The 12,168-nt window shown below is 42.5% G+C and overlaps 1 pseudogene; it reads right to left on the reverse strand.

Annotated features, from left to right (window-relative positions):
- Window positions 1-4,729: 4,729 nt before the first annotated feature.
- Window positions 4,730-11,060, reverse strand: LOC122115088 (annotated as a pseudogene).
- Window positions 11,061-12,168: the final 1,108 nt, after the last annotated feature.

The raw sequence follows: 12,168 nt of genomic DNA on the forward strand, positions 1-12,168 counted from the left end.
AAGGTCCTTCTTACAAACCTGTTCTTGTTGGGCCGTGGCCTGGTATGGTGGTGCCACTTTAGACTCTGGTCCCATTAGAGTAACATACATGTCAGGGCTTCTTCCTTCCATGGCCTAGGATGAATACGAGAGGTTCATTCCCTGTTCCTACCTCTGCTTTCTAAAAGGGTACATTCATCAAGGGGCTCTCTTCTTTCCCCCTACAAACATTCTACCAGTATTCCCTCATGACACAACTCTTCAGTGCCAATCTGTGTGTTTTTCCACGAGTCCTAATATTTTGTCTTCTGAGCCTAACATTTGTTTTTTTTTGTTGTTGTTGATTTTTTATTTTTTTACAATTTATTTTTATTTTATGCTTTTTCTTGCTGCAAAAATTAATTTTATTTAATGTGAAAATACTATACAGAGTGGTTACAATTACATGGGCAAGATAGTGAGTACATTTCTTATCAAGAATTGTAGCCTCCTCCTTTGTTTACCCTTCTCATCCTTTCCCATCCTCCCTGCCCCCCCACCCAATCCCCCCCGCCCCCCGCAAGTTGTAAAGTTCGTTTTCGACATGACAACTTGTGCTTCCCATTGTTACAACAGGTCCACCTGTATCCTTATTGAACTACTTGTTTATCCCCTTCCCCTCCACAAATTATACCGACATCAAATATAGTGAAAGCAGGGGTTATACTGTGGGGGAGGGACATACAAAGCAACAAAGAAATAATCTTTTAATTGCGTTAGAAACAAATGCATGAAAGAAAAAAACATATAAAATACATATCTTAGGGTTCATTTTCCTAACATCACCTTATCTGACCTTTTTTGCTTGACTCATACATATACTAGATATTGCAAATAAGGGAAATCATGGGACCTATGTTTCTTTGGGCTTGGCTTACTTCACTTAATATAATTTTTCTGAGTCTTTCCATTTCCTAACAGATGGGGCAATGTCATTCTTTCTGATAGAGTCATAGAATTCTATTGTGTATATACCACATTTTCTTGATCCATTCACCTACTGAGGGGCATCTGGGTTGGTTCAAGATCTTAGCTATGGTAAATAATGCTGCAATAAACATAGTTTTGCTGGTAGCTATAGTGTGGTCTTGTTTGTAAACACTTGGGTAAATGCCCAAAAGTGGGATTGCTGGGTCAGAGGGGAGCTCTATATGGAGTCTTTTCAGGAACCTCCATACTACGTTCCAAAGTGGTTGAACAAGTTTACACTCCCACCAACAATGAAGTAAGGTTCCCTCTGTCCACATCCCCTCCAGCAACTGTTGTTATTAGAGTTCTTGATTTTTGCCATTCTAACTGGTGTGAGGTGGTATCTCAATGTTATTTTATTTGCATTTCTTTTATGGCTAGGGAGGTTGAGCATTTCTTCATGTGTCTATTGGCCATCCTTCTTTCTTCTTCAAAGAAGTTTGTCTTTAAGTCTTTAGTCCACTTATTTATTGGGCAATTGTTTCTTTGAGGATTTGTTGTTGGGGGATTTAATTTTTTGAGTTCCAAGTATATTTTAGATATGAGACCCTTGTCCGTTGTATGACTACTGAAGATCTTCTCCCAATCCGTGGGCTTTCTAGTGATCTTGCTAGCTATGTCCTTTGCCATGCAGAAGCTCTGCAACTTAATGCAATCCCATTTGTCCAACATTTCTTTGATTTCTTGTGTTTCTGGATCTCTATTAAGAAAATTTCGGGCAGCGCCAAGGAGACCTAGGGTTTCTCCTATTCCATCCTGTAATGTTTTCAGAATGTCTGCTTTGACTCCGAGGTCTTTGATCAATTTGGAGTGGATTCTGATGCAGGGTGATAGATAACGATCTAGCTTTAGTTTTCTACAAGTAGTTAACCAGTTTTTCCAGCACCATTTACTGAAGAGGCTGTCTTTCTTCTATTCTATTTTTTTAGATCCCTTATCAAAGATTAGATGGCTATAGGTCTGTAGGTTCATTTCTGGGTTTTCAATTCTATTCCATTGGTCCTGAGGTCTGTTCTTGTGCCAATACCAAGCTGTTTTGATTACTATGGCTTTATAGTAGAGTTTGAAATTTGGTATTGATATTCCTCCAGCAGTGTTCTTTCCGTTGAGGAGCGTTTTTGCTATTCGGGGTCTTTTATTGTTTCATATGAATTTTTGGATTGCCTCTTCTAATTCCCTGAAGAATGAGGTTGGAATGTTGATAAGTATCACATTGAATTTGTAGATAGCCTTGGGAAGTATTGCCCTTTTCACGATGTTAATCTTTCCAATCCAGGAGCATGGGAGTTTTTCCCATTTTCTAAGTTCTGTTTTCATTTCATTTTTCGTTTTTAAAGTTTTCATCATAGAGGTCCTTCACTTCTTTGGTTAAGTTAATTCCTAGGTATTTTATTTTTTGTGGGGCTATTACAAATGGAGTTGCTTTCCTAATTTCAACCCCACTTTTCTAACATTTGTTACCTTTCCTCCTTTTGGTGCTGGGGATTGAACAGAGAGTCTTGTGCATGCCAGGGATGTACTCTACCATTGAGTTGCATCTTCACCCAGAGCTTTGGTTATCATACTAGTCAAGGACTCTATTAAGTATTTGATGTAGTTACCAAGGTACATGAGAATAAGTGAGATGCTGCACTTAGCATTTGGACAAAATAATCACCCTGTCTATAGGAGTCAACTCAATGTTGGCTTGTGTGGCAATTAGTGCATAGCTCTGGCTTGGAGGAAACAAAACCATGCCTGAGAAATATATGGTGATCTACTTATAAAATTATCAACAAGAGTTTTCTGAGGGGTGAGGCAAGAGTCATTAATTGTGGAAGAAGAACTACTTCGTCAAGAGTGTAAAGTAATAAACCAACGCCACCAGAAAAGGCTCATAAATAAGTACTTAAGAGAAAACAAAAATATTCTTAGTCAAATACTGGTAGATATGCTAGGTGGCGCCTCCATCACAGCTTGGCCTCAGTCCTTAACCCACTGAAGAGTGAGAGTGCCGTGGCCAGACCTGCCTTCAGTTCTGACCCAGCAGCCATATTGGATTTGGGGATCATCCAACCTGATCAGTTCCAGGACTAGAGACCCAGGAATGTCAATTTGCTGGCCAACACCTACTCCCTAGGACTCCCACATTGGAAGCTATTTGCACTTTGATATGCCTTGGGGCAAGGACAGAAAACATCCTGCTTCTGGTCACAGATCACCCCCTGGGGAAGTTTACTTTCTAATGAGTGAGATCAGCTTGGCTTAAAGATCTATACCCCACTCATCTCCACCCTACTCCAACCTCAGGCCTGGTAGAGGAAAGATTAGGGAACTTACTATTTCCCAACTTTACTAGCAGCAAGGAACTTGCACCTCACCCAGTAGTATCTTTTTCTTAGAGCTTTTTAAAAGTTGCTGGATGCCCATAGGTCCTGTTTCTGAATAAAAAGGGGATTACAGGTTATTGGTGGCCATGGAGGAATGCCTGGCACAGACAACCTACCTGAAGCCTCACTGCAAGAGGAGTGAAAGATTCTGGCAAAAAGAACCCTTGACTGATTTGGCCTCCAGTGAAAACAGAAGTGTTCGACCTCTTCCTGGCCATTGTAGGTTCTAAGCAATTGAGATTTCTATCTTACTCATGTAAAGTAACCATACCCAACAGGCTAGCTCCATGCATCCCTTTTGTCCTTACAACTCCCCGTGGGCCTCAGATAGCTTTGAATGCTGGAAAAGTGAGTATGAGAATGGGTCATTGGGCCATGTCTCCCCTTCTCTCCTTCACTTGGAAGGAGAGAATCAAGCAGTTCTTGATACACTATGGGGCTGGTCAGCTTTTCACTCCCTCAAACAGCTAGACTCACTTCTGTCCTTAATGTTGCCAGATGCCTTGAGAAACTACCCTGGCAACCAAGATCTTGCACTCATCCTGTGAGTTCTGCTTCACTGTAAACTGAACTGTAAGCACAGGGATCGGGGTTCCTGCTACTGTTTCTGGGGAATGTGACTGCAATCCCTCTGTTGGGGCATGAGACAAGAACCTACCATTGTGTGAAGGAGAAGTAGATCTGTAATGGCCAGTATTCATAACTGCCTTTTGTGGTTCCATTCCCAAAGAGGAATGTGTAATGGATGGCAGGTATAGCCAGTCCTGTGTCAGAATAAAGGAGGAAGAGGCCCTGCTACCTCAGTGCCCAGACAAGCCTTGAACGTCAATCCTTTCAGTACTCCAAACATCAAATTGGTACTAGGAAAATTGTAACATCTAGATTTGATTTTCTTTCTCTTCAACCTGCTTTTTTGCTACTGGCATGCTATTGAGAGATTGCTAACTTTAAAACTGGGCCAGGGAAAATAAAAAATATTGGCGTTTGTCATCCTCCTCTTCAAAATAGCAGGAACACCATGAATTTGAAACTCCTCTTGAGCACCAGTCCTATATTGCTAAGATTAAATCCTGCTGGCCAACTTTATATTTCAAATACATTGAAAGAATAAAAAGGCTTCTTAAGAAGAATAAGGACTAAGAGTATAAAATGTATACTTCTTTATTTATATAAATAAGGCTTTCATACAATCATATTTAAAAGTGATCTGCATTTTTACATTCACCACCAGTGAGTTCCTGACAGGAAAGGCTGTGCATAATGATACACAGCAAGAATCCCACTGCAGGACAACAGGAGCTCAGGAAAGCACCATTAATTTGAGAAGTAGGCAGGCTCTGACACTCTTGTTGCACTGCTAGCAATGGGAAGTCCTAAACTAGTTTCTCCACCAAGTCTTCTTCAAATTCCCCCTGTTCATCAGCAGTATCATCTTGGCACTGCTGGTACTCGGACACCAGGTCATTGATATTGCTCTCAGCTTCAGTGAACTCCATTTCATCTATGCCCTTACCTATGTACCAGTGCAAGAATGCATTGCACTGGAACATGGCACTGAACTGCTCTGAGATGCACTTGAAGGGATCCTAGATGGCCATGTTGTTGCCGATGAAGGTGGCCGACATCGTGAGTCCATGTGGAGGGGGGGGGAGGGAAGGGGCGATGTCATACACAGCCGTCTTCACATTGTTGGGGATCCAGTCTCCAACGTAGCTGCTGTTCTTGTTCTGCACGTTGAGCATCTGCTCATCCACCTCTTCATGGACATGCAGCCTCGGAAGATGGCAGCCGCTGTCAGGTAGCAGCCATGGCGGAGATCACAGGTGACCATCAAGTTCTTAGCGTCAAATATCTGCTGGGTGAAGCTCGGGCACTGAGAGAGCATGGTACTGCTGGCTGGCACGGCTGGTCAGGGGCACAAAGCCAGGCATGAAGAAGTGCAGGCGGGAAAGAGCATCAGATTCAAAGCCAGCTTGTGCAGGTCTGCATTCAGCTGGCCAGGGAAGCACAGGCAGGTGGTAACCCCGCTGTTGGTGGCTGACACCAGGTGGTTCAGGTTGCCATAGTTGGGCATGGGCAGCTTCAAGTTACAGAAGCAGATGTTGTACAGGACCTCGTTGTCGATGCAGAAAGTTTCATCTGCATTTTCCACCAGCTGGTGGACAGAGAAGATCGTGTTGTAGGGCTCCAGCACTGTGTTTGACACCTTCAGGGAGGGCATGACACTGAAGGTGTTCATGATGCGGTTTGGGTACCCTTCTTGAATATTGTTGAGAATCAGGGTGCCCATACTTGACCTGGTGCCACCTCCCAAGGAGTGGGCCAGCTAGAAACCCTGTAGACAGTCACACCTTTCTGACTTCCACCTCACCACATCCAGTACCGGCTCCACCAGCTCGGCTTCCTCTGTGTAGTAGCCCTTGGTCCAGTTATTGGCTGACCCGCTCTGGCCTATCAGACATGATGAGACACACACTCCAAGAATATTTACTGTGACATTTGTATTGTGAAGACAATAGGACTCTTCTGCGCCAACCTTTGCTTTTACTTTAGATAACTTTGGTGAAATAAAGGAAATGTTTTCAATGTATCTGGGACCCTACAAATCACCCAGGTTCTAAAGAAATAAAGACAATGTGGAGGAAGATACATTTTAACCCAAATCAACTACTTGTAGAAATGAAGAACAGAGCCTGCCTCAATACTGGAAATGTAGTTATTTTCACAGGAGGGACAGGAGCACAGTGTGATCATAGGAAAGCTAAGCTGCAAGCACTTGTCTGCACCTTGCTCACACATAGCTGTGCTTTGATTTCTGGTGTCCTGAAGTAGTTCTCTGTTATTGCCGGGCCTTTGAAATGACCAGCAGCGCTGAAACCTTGTTGGAGGCTTTCCCTGATTGCTGATCTTTCCCTTTAGAGGCTGCTTTGTCATAGAGTGCTTGAAGAGTGGCACTGATCTGAGCTGTCTGAGTGGCCAGGGGCATGACTCCAGTGGACTGGAATAGGTGGGTTAGCTGAGGACAATATCTAGGTGTATAAAGGCTCAGCCCAGCACTGGAGTGCCTGGATGTTAGGACCCATAGACCATGATGACATACCAAATATGAAGTTCTCTGGCCTGAAGCTCTGGCCAAATGGTCCTGATCTCACTGAGTCTAAGGTTCCAGGCTCTAGGTCCACCATGATGGCCCGAGGAACATATTTTTTGCCTGTGGGGACAAGAGTTGACGTAGGCCTATAATTGACAAGAAACTTAGGGGGAGAGCTTATGATTTTAAGTGACTCTCAGCATTCATTACAGAAATTACAGCATTTGAGACATAGAAAGAGAAAAGATTGGTTCAGCCATTGAGGGATTTTTTGAAGAGGGATTAGCAGTGGTTCTCTCACTTCAGCCCTCCCTTCTTTTCAGGCTTCCTGGTCACTTCCGCCTTTTGCACACCATCCCATCCCTGCCAATCCTCCGGGGCTAGTCAGTCTTTACTGATGCTGTCAATACAAGCTAGCTTATGTGGATTCAGAACAGGCAGAAGAAAGTAGAAATGCATTTGGAGTGTGGATGGAAAATGCCACTCAACTGTGACTACCCTTTTTGCCCCTTGGTCAATGAGACAGTCATGAGACAATCAAATTGCTTCAGCTTTCTTGTCATCAAGAGGTGATTCAAACTTATCCATTCTCTTTCTCGACACTGTCTCTTAAATTACAGAGGAACAATATGGTAATCTTGCTTCACAAAAAATGGAAAAGACAACATTGAAGGAAGAGCTCCTTGCTTCATGATGAGTGTTGGGCTGTTAAGAGCCAGTTGTCATTGTTGGAGTTTTTAAAGTTACTCACCCATAAACCCTTACAGGTGTCTTCCTTGTCAAGGTAATTCAAGTCATTGATTGATATTACCCTTTAAAACTTCCATGGAGATGTTGAATTTTTTTGTGATTACCATCTTGTTGTGAGATGAAATCCATTTCTGACTTAGTAAGGAATGGACTTGAGAATTCTGATAATTCTCTTAGAACTTCAATTCTGAAGGAAGCTAAATAAATCTTGACAGGATAAGAACAAATATATGTGAATTAATCCTTCCTCTTCATCCCTTTTCCTTCCCCAGTACTGTTAATTGGGCCACTGGCTCCTCTTCTCCAGTCCGCAAGTTCCAAATGCCTCAGGCCTTAACCCATTCCTTCTCCACCTCCTCGCATGTTTCTTGTCTCCATTCCTGCCAGTTTTCATCTTCAGGTTCACCTTTAATTCACCTGCTATTGTCTCTGCACATGCCAACACTGTACATTCCGCCAAATGTGGCTTGTCAAGGGAAATAATTATACACTATTTTCTTCTCATATACTTGTACTGTACTCTATAGTAAAACCACTGGCTACATAGCATGTACCTGTTAATAAGTATGATGTCACACACACTTGAATGTGTGTGGCAGATTATTTGTAGGTTCTATACAAATACTATTTTATATAAAGAACTTGAGTGTGTGAAGATGTTGTTATTGGTGGGGGTCCTCGAGCCCATTCCATGAGGATACTGAGGGGTGATTGAATTTTAAGTAATGGTGCTGTTTTCATACTTCCTTTAAATGAATTTATTAAAAGACTACTTTTCAGCCCTTTGTTTATGGATCACATCTGTAATCCTAGCTAATCATGAGGCTGAGATCTGAGGATCATGGTTCAGTGTTAGCCCAGAAGGGAAGGAAAGTTCTTGGAACTCCTATTTCCAATTAACCACACACACACACACACACACACACACACACACACACACACACACACACACACACAACACACAGGACAAAGCTCAAAGAGAAGCTCTATCAATTGAGCCACTAGTAGACTTCCATGTGAACAGTGACCTGATTGAGCCTCACAGGTGTCTGCTGGACCAGACATCCATTAAAAGGGCTAAAGGATGCAGATATCTCATACAGGCTGTGTGACATCTCTGATTGGGTCTGGGATGGATATGGCCACAGACTGACCTATGACCTTGAGAGTCACATAGCTCTCTCCTACAGACAATAAAACCCTGTACAAAGCATCCCAGTAAGTACCTTCCCTTAGGACCCCTCCTGTCTAGCAAGACATTTGATATTCTCTTCTTCAATAAATCATTGCTGTTTTATTCTTCCCTCTGTATCCATGAACTCATTCTTTGAAATCATGGAGACAAAAGATGTGATTCAGTTATTAGGTTTTCAGTATCAACATGATGGCCTGCTTCAAAACAGACCTTTTTTTCAACTTCCTGGGCACCAAAGCTAGTGGATCCTGAATGCTTTTATCTTGAGCCCTTTTTGTGTTGCCACCAAACCTGTGCTAGAGTATCATCAGTGCCCAAGGGACACACCGGGAATGCGTTTGTTTCAATCACACATGGTATACCTAGGTGTTGAGTCTGCAAACATGATGGGTACTCACAGATGTGTGACTTAGTGATGTCAGCCACTCAGCACAAGGTTTCCCTGGACCAGAGTCTCATCCCCATGCATTGAGTAGATGATAGGTGAAACCTTTGTTTCTCATACACAGATTATATCCTGATTGTTCCTAGTAAATGAATTCCATAGACCACAGGGGAAACAAGCTGAATCCTTCTTTTAGTCATTTCTTCCCTAACACTGACACATCTGCTCCTTGAAGACACCATGGACACATACCTCCCAGTAGAGGCTTTCCAAGACCCTACTCCACCATGTCACCCACCCACTTCAGATCTGCTAGCAGCCACTTTCCTCTAATAAACACTTCCCTCACTTCCAGCCTCCCCTATGAAAGTCTTCACTGTTGGGTTTTTATCCTAATGTAGGGGTCACATGCTTAACTATCAAGGTCATGGTTATTTGATATCTTTTGGGTCTACACACAGGACTGCTCAGGGCCATATTGATTCAATGTCTATGGCTCTGTTCACAAGACTGCTCAGTGCAATGGTGATGGGATGTATAGTGTCTGCATATGGGACTGCTCAGTACTATAGTGAATGATGCAGAATATCCATAGAAGGGCACCATTTTCCCATTGAGATTTTCAGCTTTCATTACTTGTGCATAGCTGGTGTTCCACACAGCACTCTAAAATCTATGGGAATTTAGGAAAGAGCCTCTTTATCATGAGTTAGCAGAGAATGGAAGAAAATACAATACTCAGCTGTGGTGGTGGTGGCTCTAGCTGGTATTTCTTGATACTCAGCAGACTAAGATCTGAGGATCTAAGTTCAAGGCCAGTCCAGGCAAGAAAATTCAGTGAGATTCTTATCCCTAATTAACCACCAAAAATCCCGAAGTAGAGCTATGACTGAATTGGTAGAGCACTAATCTTCAGCAAAAAAAAAAAAAAATCCAAGTCAACGTTTAGGCATTAATTTAAGCCTTAGGACCAACACACACACACACACACACACACACACACACACACACACACACACACACACAGAGACACACACACAACCATTTGTCCAGCACTGGTGGCTCACACACCTGTAATCCTAGCTATTTAGGACGCTGAGGTCTGAACTTCAGAGTTTCAATCCAGCCCAGGTAGAAAAGTTTGAGACTTATCTCCAATTAACCACCAGAAAACCAGAAGTGGTCCTGTGGCTCAAAGTGGAAAAGCACTAGCCACGAGGGACAGTGTCTAGGTCCTGAGTTCAAGCCTTTTGACTGACAAGAAAAATAAAATGTAACACCTGGATCAGGTCCTTTGTCTCCTTTGTTTGAGGAAAGAGTCTACAGACAAAAAGGAAGAGGTAAGACAGCATAACTTTATTGAAGGAAAAGACCATCAGAACCCTTGCTAGACAGGACAGGCCCATGGGAGGGAAGGCACTAGTTGATGTGGGTTATGTAAGTATTAATGAGGTGTCTTTAGGAATGAACTATATGTCTCTCAAGACCATTGGACAGGCTGCAGGTCATATCACTCCCCAGGCCTAGTCCGAAGCACCACAAAGCCAACCCAAGATCTTTATGCATTCTTTAGTCCTTCTGAGTAGGTTATAATTTTGGTACCTACCTCTGGGGTATAGTCACCTCATCACAGTGTTTATTGTTCCAGGGGCGATGGGCCATGATATGATGTCAAGGAGCCTGCACACAGGACGGCTCAAGGCCAAAGTAAAAGACAACTTCTCTGGGAGAGAGACTTTGCCTCCATTGCATAGACATGCTCTTTTTATGCTCTGAAAACTCTGGGCGGTTTTTCCATGTTTTCTCATTTTTTTCTCCAGTGCTTTAGATGGAACCCAGGACATCATGCATGTAAGGCAAGCACTCTCCCATTGCAATTATATTTCTTTCCTTGGATTTGTTTTTAAATGAGCAGTAGATATCATCTTTGTGTATAGGAAAATAGTTATCAAATATCTCCATTTTAAAGGTTTCAGCTCATGAAGTATCACAGTATTTTTTATAATCTAAAATAGAGATATTCTGCCTTGGAGATGTCCAGAGGCCTCAGCCATAAAAACGCCTGGGATAAATGCTGTGCAATTGGCAATGCCAAGCTGGAGCCTTTCCCTTTTGCCCCAGCTTGCTGTTGCACCAGTGCTCCTTTCACCAGAAATGCTCATTTTCTCCATTTCTGCTCTTTGACACTTACATAGAGGAGTCAGCTCCAGCCCTCTGAGAACTCTCTATGGGGGTACGGAGTGCGGATTCTAGTATGGAAGAGGGCTTCTCTTCCTCCTCCATCTTTTGTGCTGGTCTTGGGCTTGATCTCAGGGACTGGCTCAGTCAGTTTTTCTGTTTGTTTATTTTTTCTTGTTTGTTTGATTTTCAGTCAAGAGCAGAACTTAGGCCACAGTTTCTCTTCCAGATATTTGGGCTCCTAATTAGTGATGAGTCTCATGAACTTCCCTACACAGGCTGGCTTTGAACCTCATTCCTCAGATGTTTGCCTCATGAATAACGTGGATTATAAGCATGAGCCACAAGCACTTGGCAGAGACAGGGATCTTCTTTCAGACATACTGACTAAACAGTGCAAAGATCAAGAGGGGTAGCCTCTTTGTTTCAGCTGACCCCATCTTTTTCCATCACATCCAGCGTCAGCCCTGTACCACTCATGGAGAAGAGCTTGGTGCTTCTTCATGCCTGATCTGAATTAATTCATTGATCATACTAATAATAAATAAAAATATTTCATGAGTATGTTTGTCTTCTCACCAACAGCAACGGATCTAGAAATCAAGAATCATTTATACCTTAACTTTCCAACTCCAGAATGTAGAAAATTACTCACGTTGCATATGCCTTTCTTTACTAAGTGAATTAGATCAGAGTAGCCTTCACATGTGCTTCTCACCCAGAGGAGATGATAACAAGGTAGCAAGGTGTTGGGCAGTCTTGTATAGAAATTGGGCAAGGACCATAAAAACAAACACATTTTGACTTTGAAAGGCTGGAACAAAATCTACAAAGCAAACGATCCCCATAAACAGGCAGGAGTTGCGATACTAATATCAGATAAAATAGACTTCAAATTAAAATTAGTTAGAAGAGATAAAGAAGGTCGCTACATACTAATGAAGGGATCTCTCCTTCAGGAGGATAGTACAATTGTAAATAGTTATTCGCCAAACAACGGAACACCCAAATTTATCCGAGAAACACTCCTTTCTCTCAAATCTCATATAGATCTAAAGACATTAATTGTTGGGGACTGTAACACTCCACTATCGCCACTAGATAGATCAACTCAGCAAAAACTCAACATAGAAACCGCAGACCTAAACAACTGCATAGATCAACTAGATTTAACAGACATCTACCGAATATTTCACCTAGCAGCATCAGAATA

The sequence above is a fragment of the Dipodomys spectabilis genome, unplaced genomic scaffold, assembly GCF_019054845.1.
Source record: "Dipodomys spectabilis isolate Male_0828 unplaced genomic scaffold, ASM1905484v1 ptg000116l, whole genome shotgun sequence".
NCBI classification, from domain to species: domain Eukaryota; kingdom Metazoa; phylum Chordata; class Mammalia; order Rodentia; family Heteromyidae; genus Dipodomys; species Dipodomys spectabilis.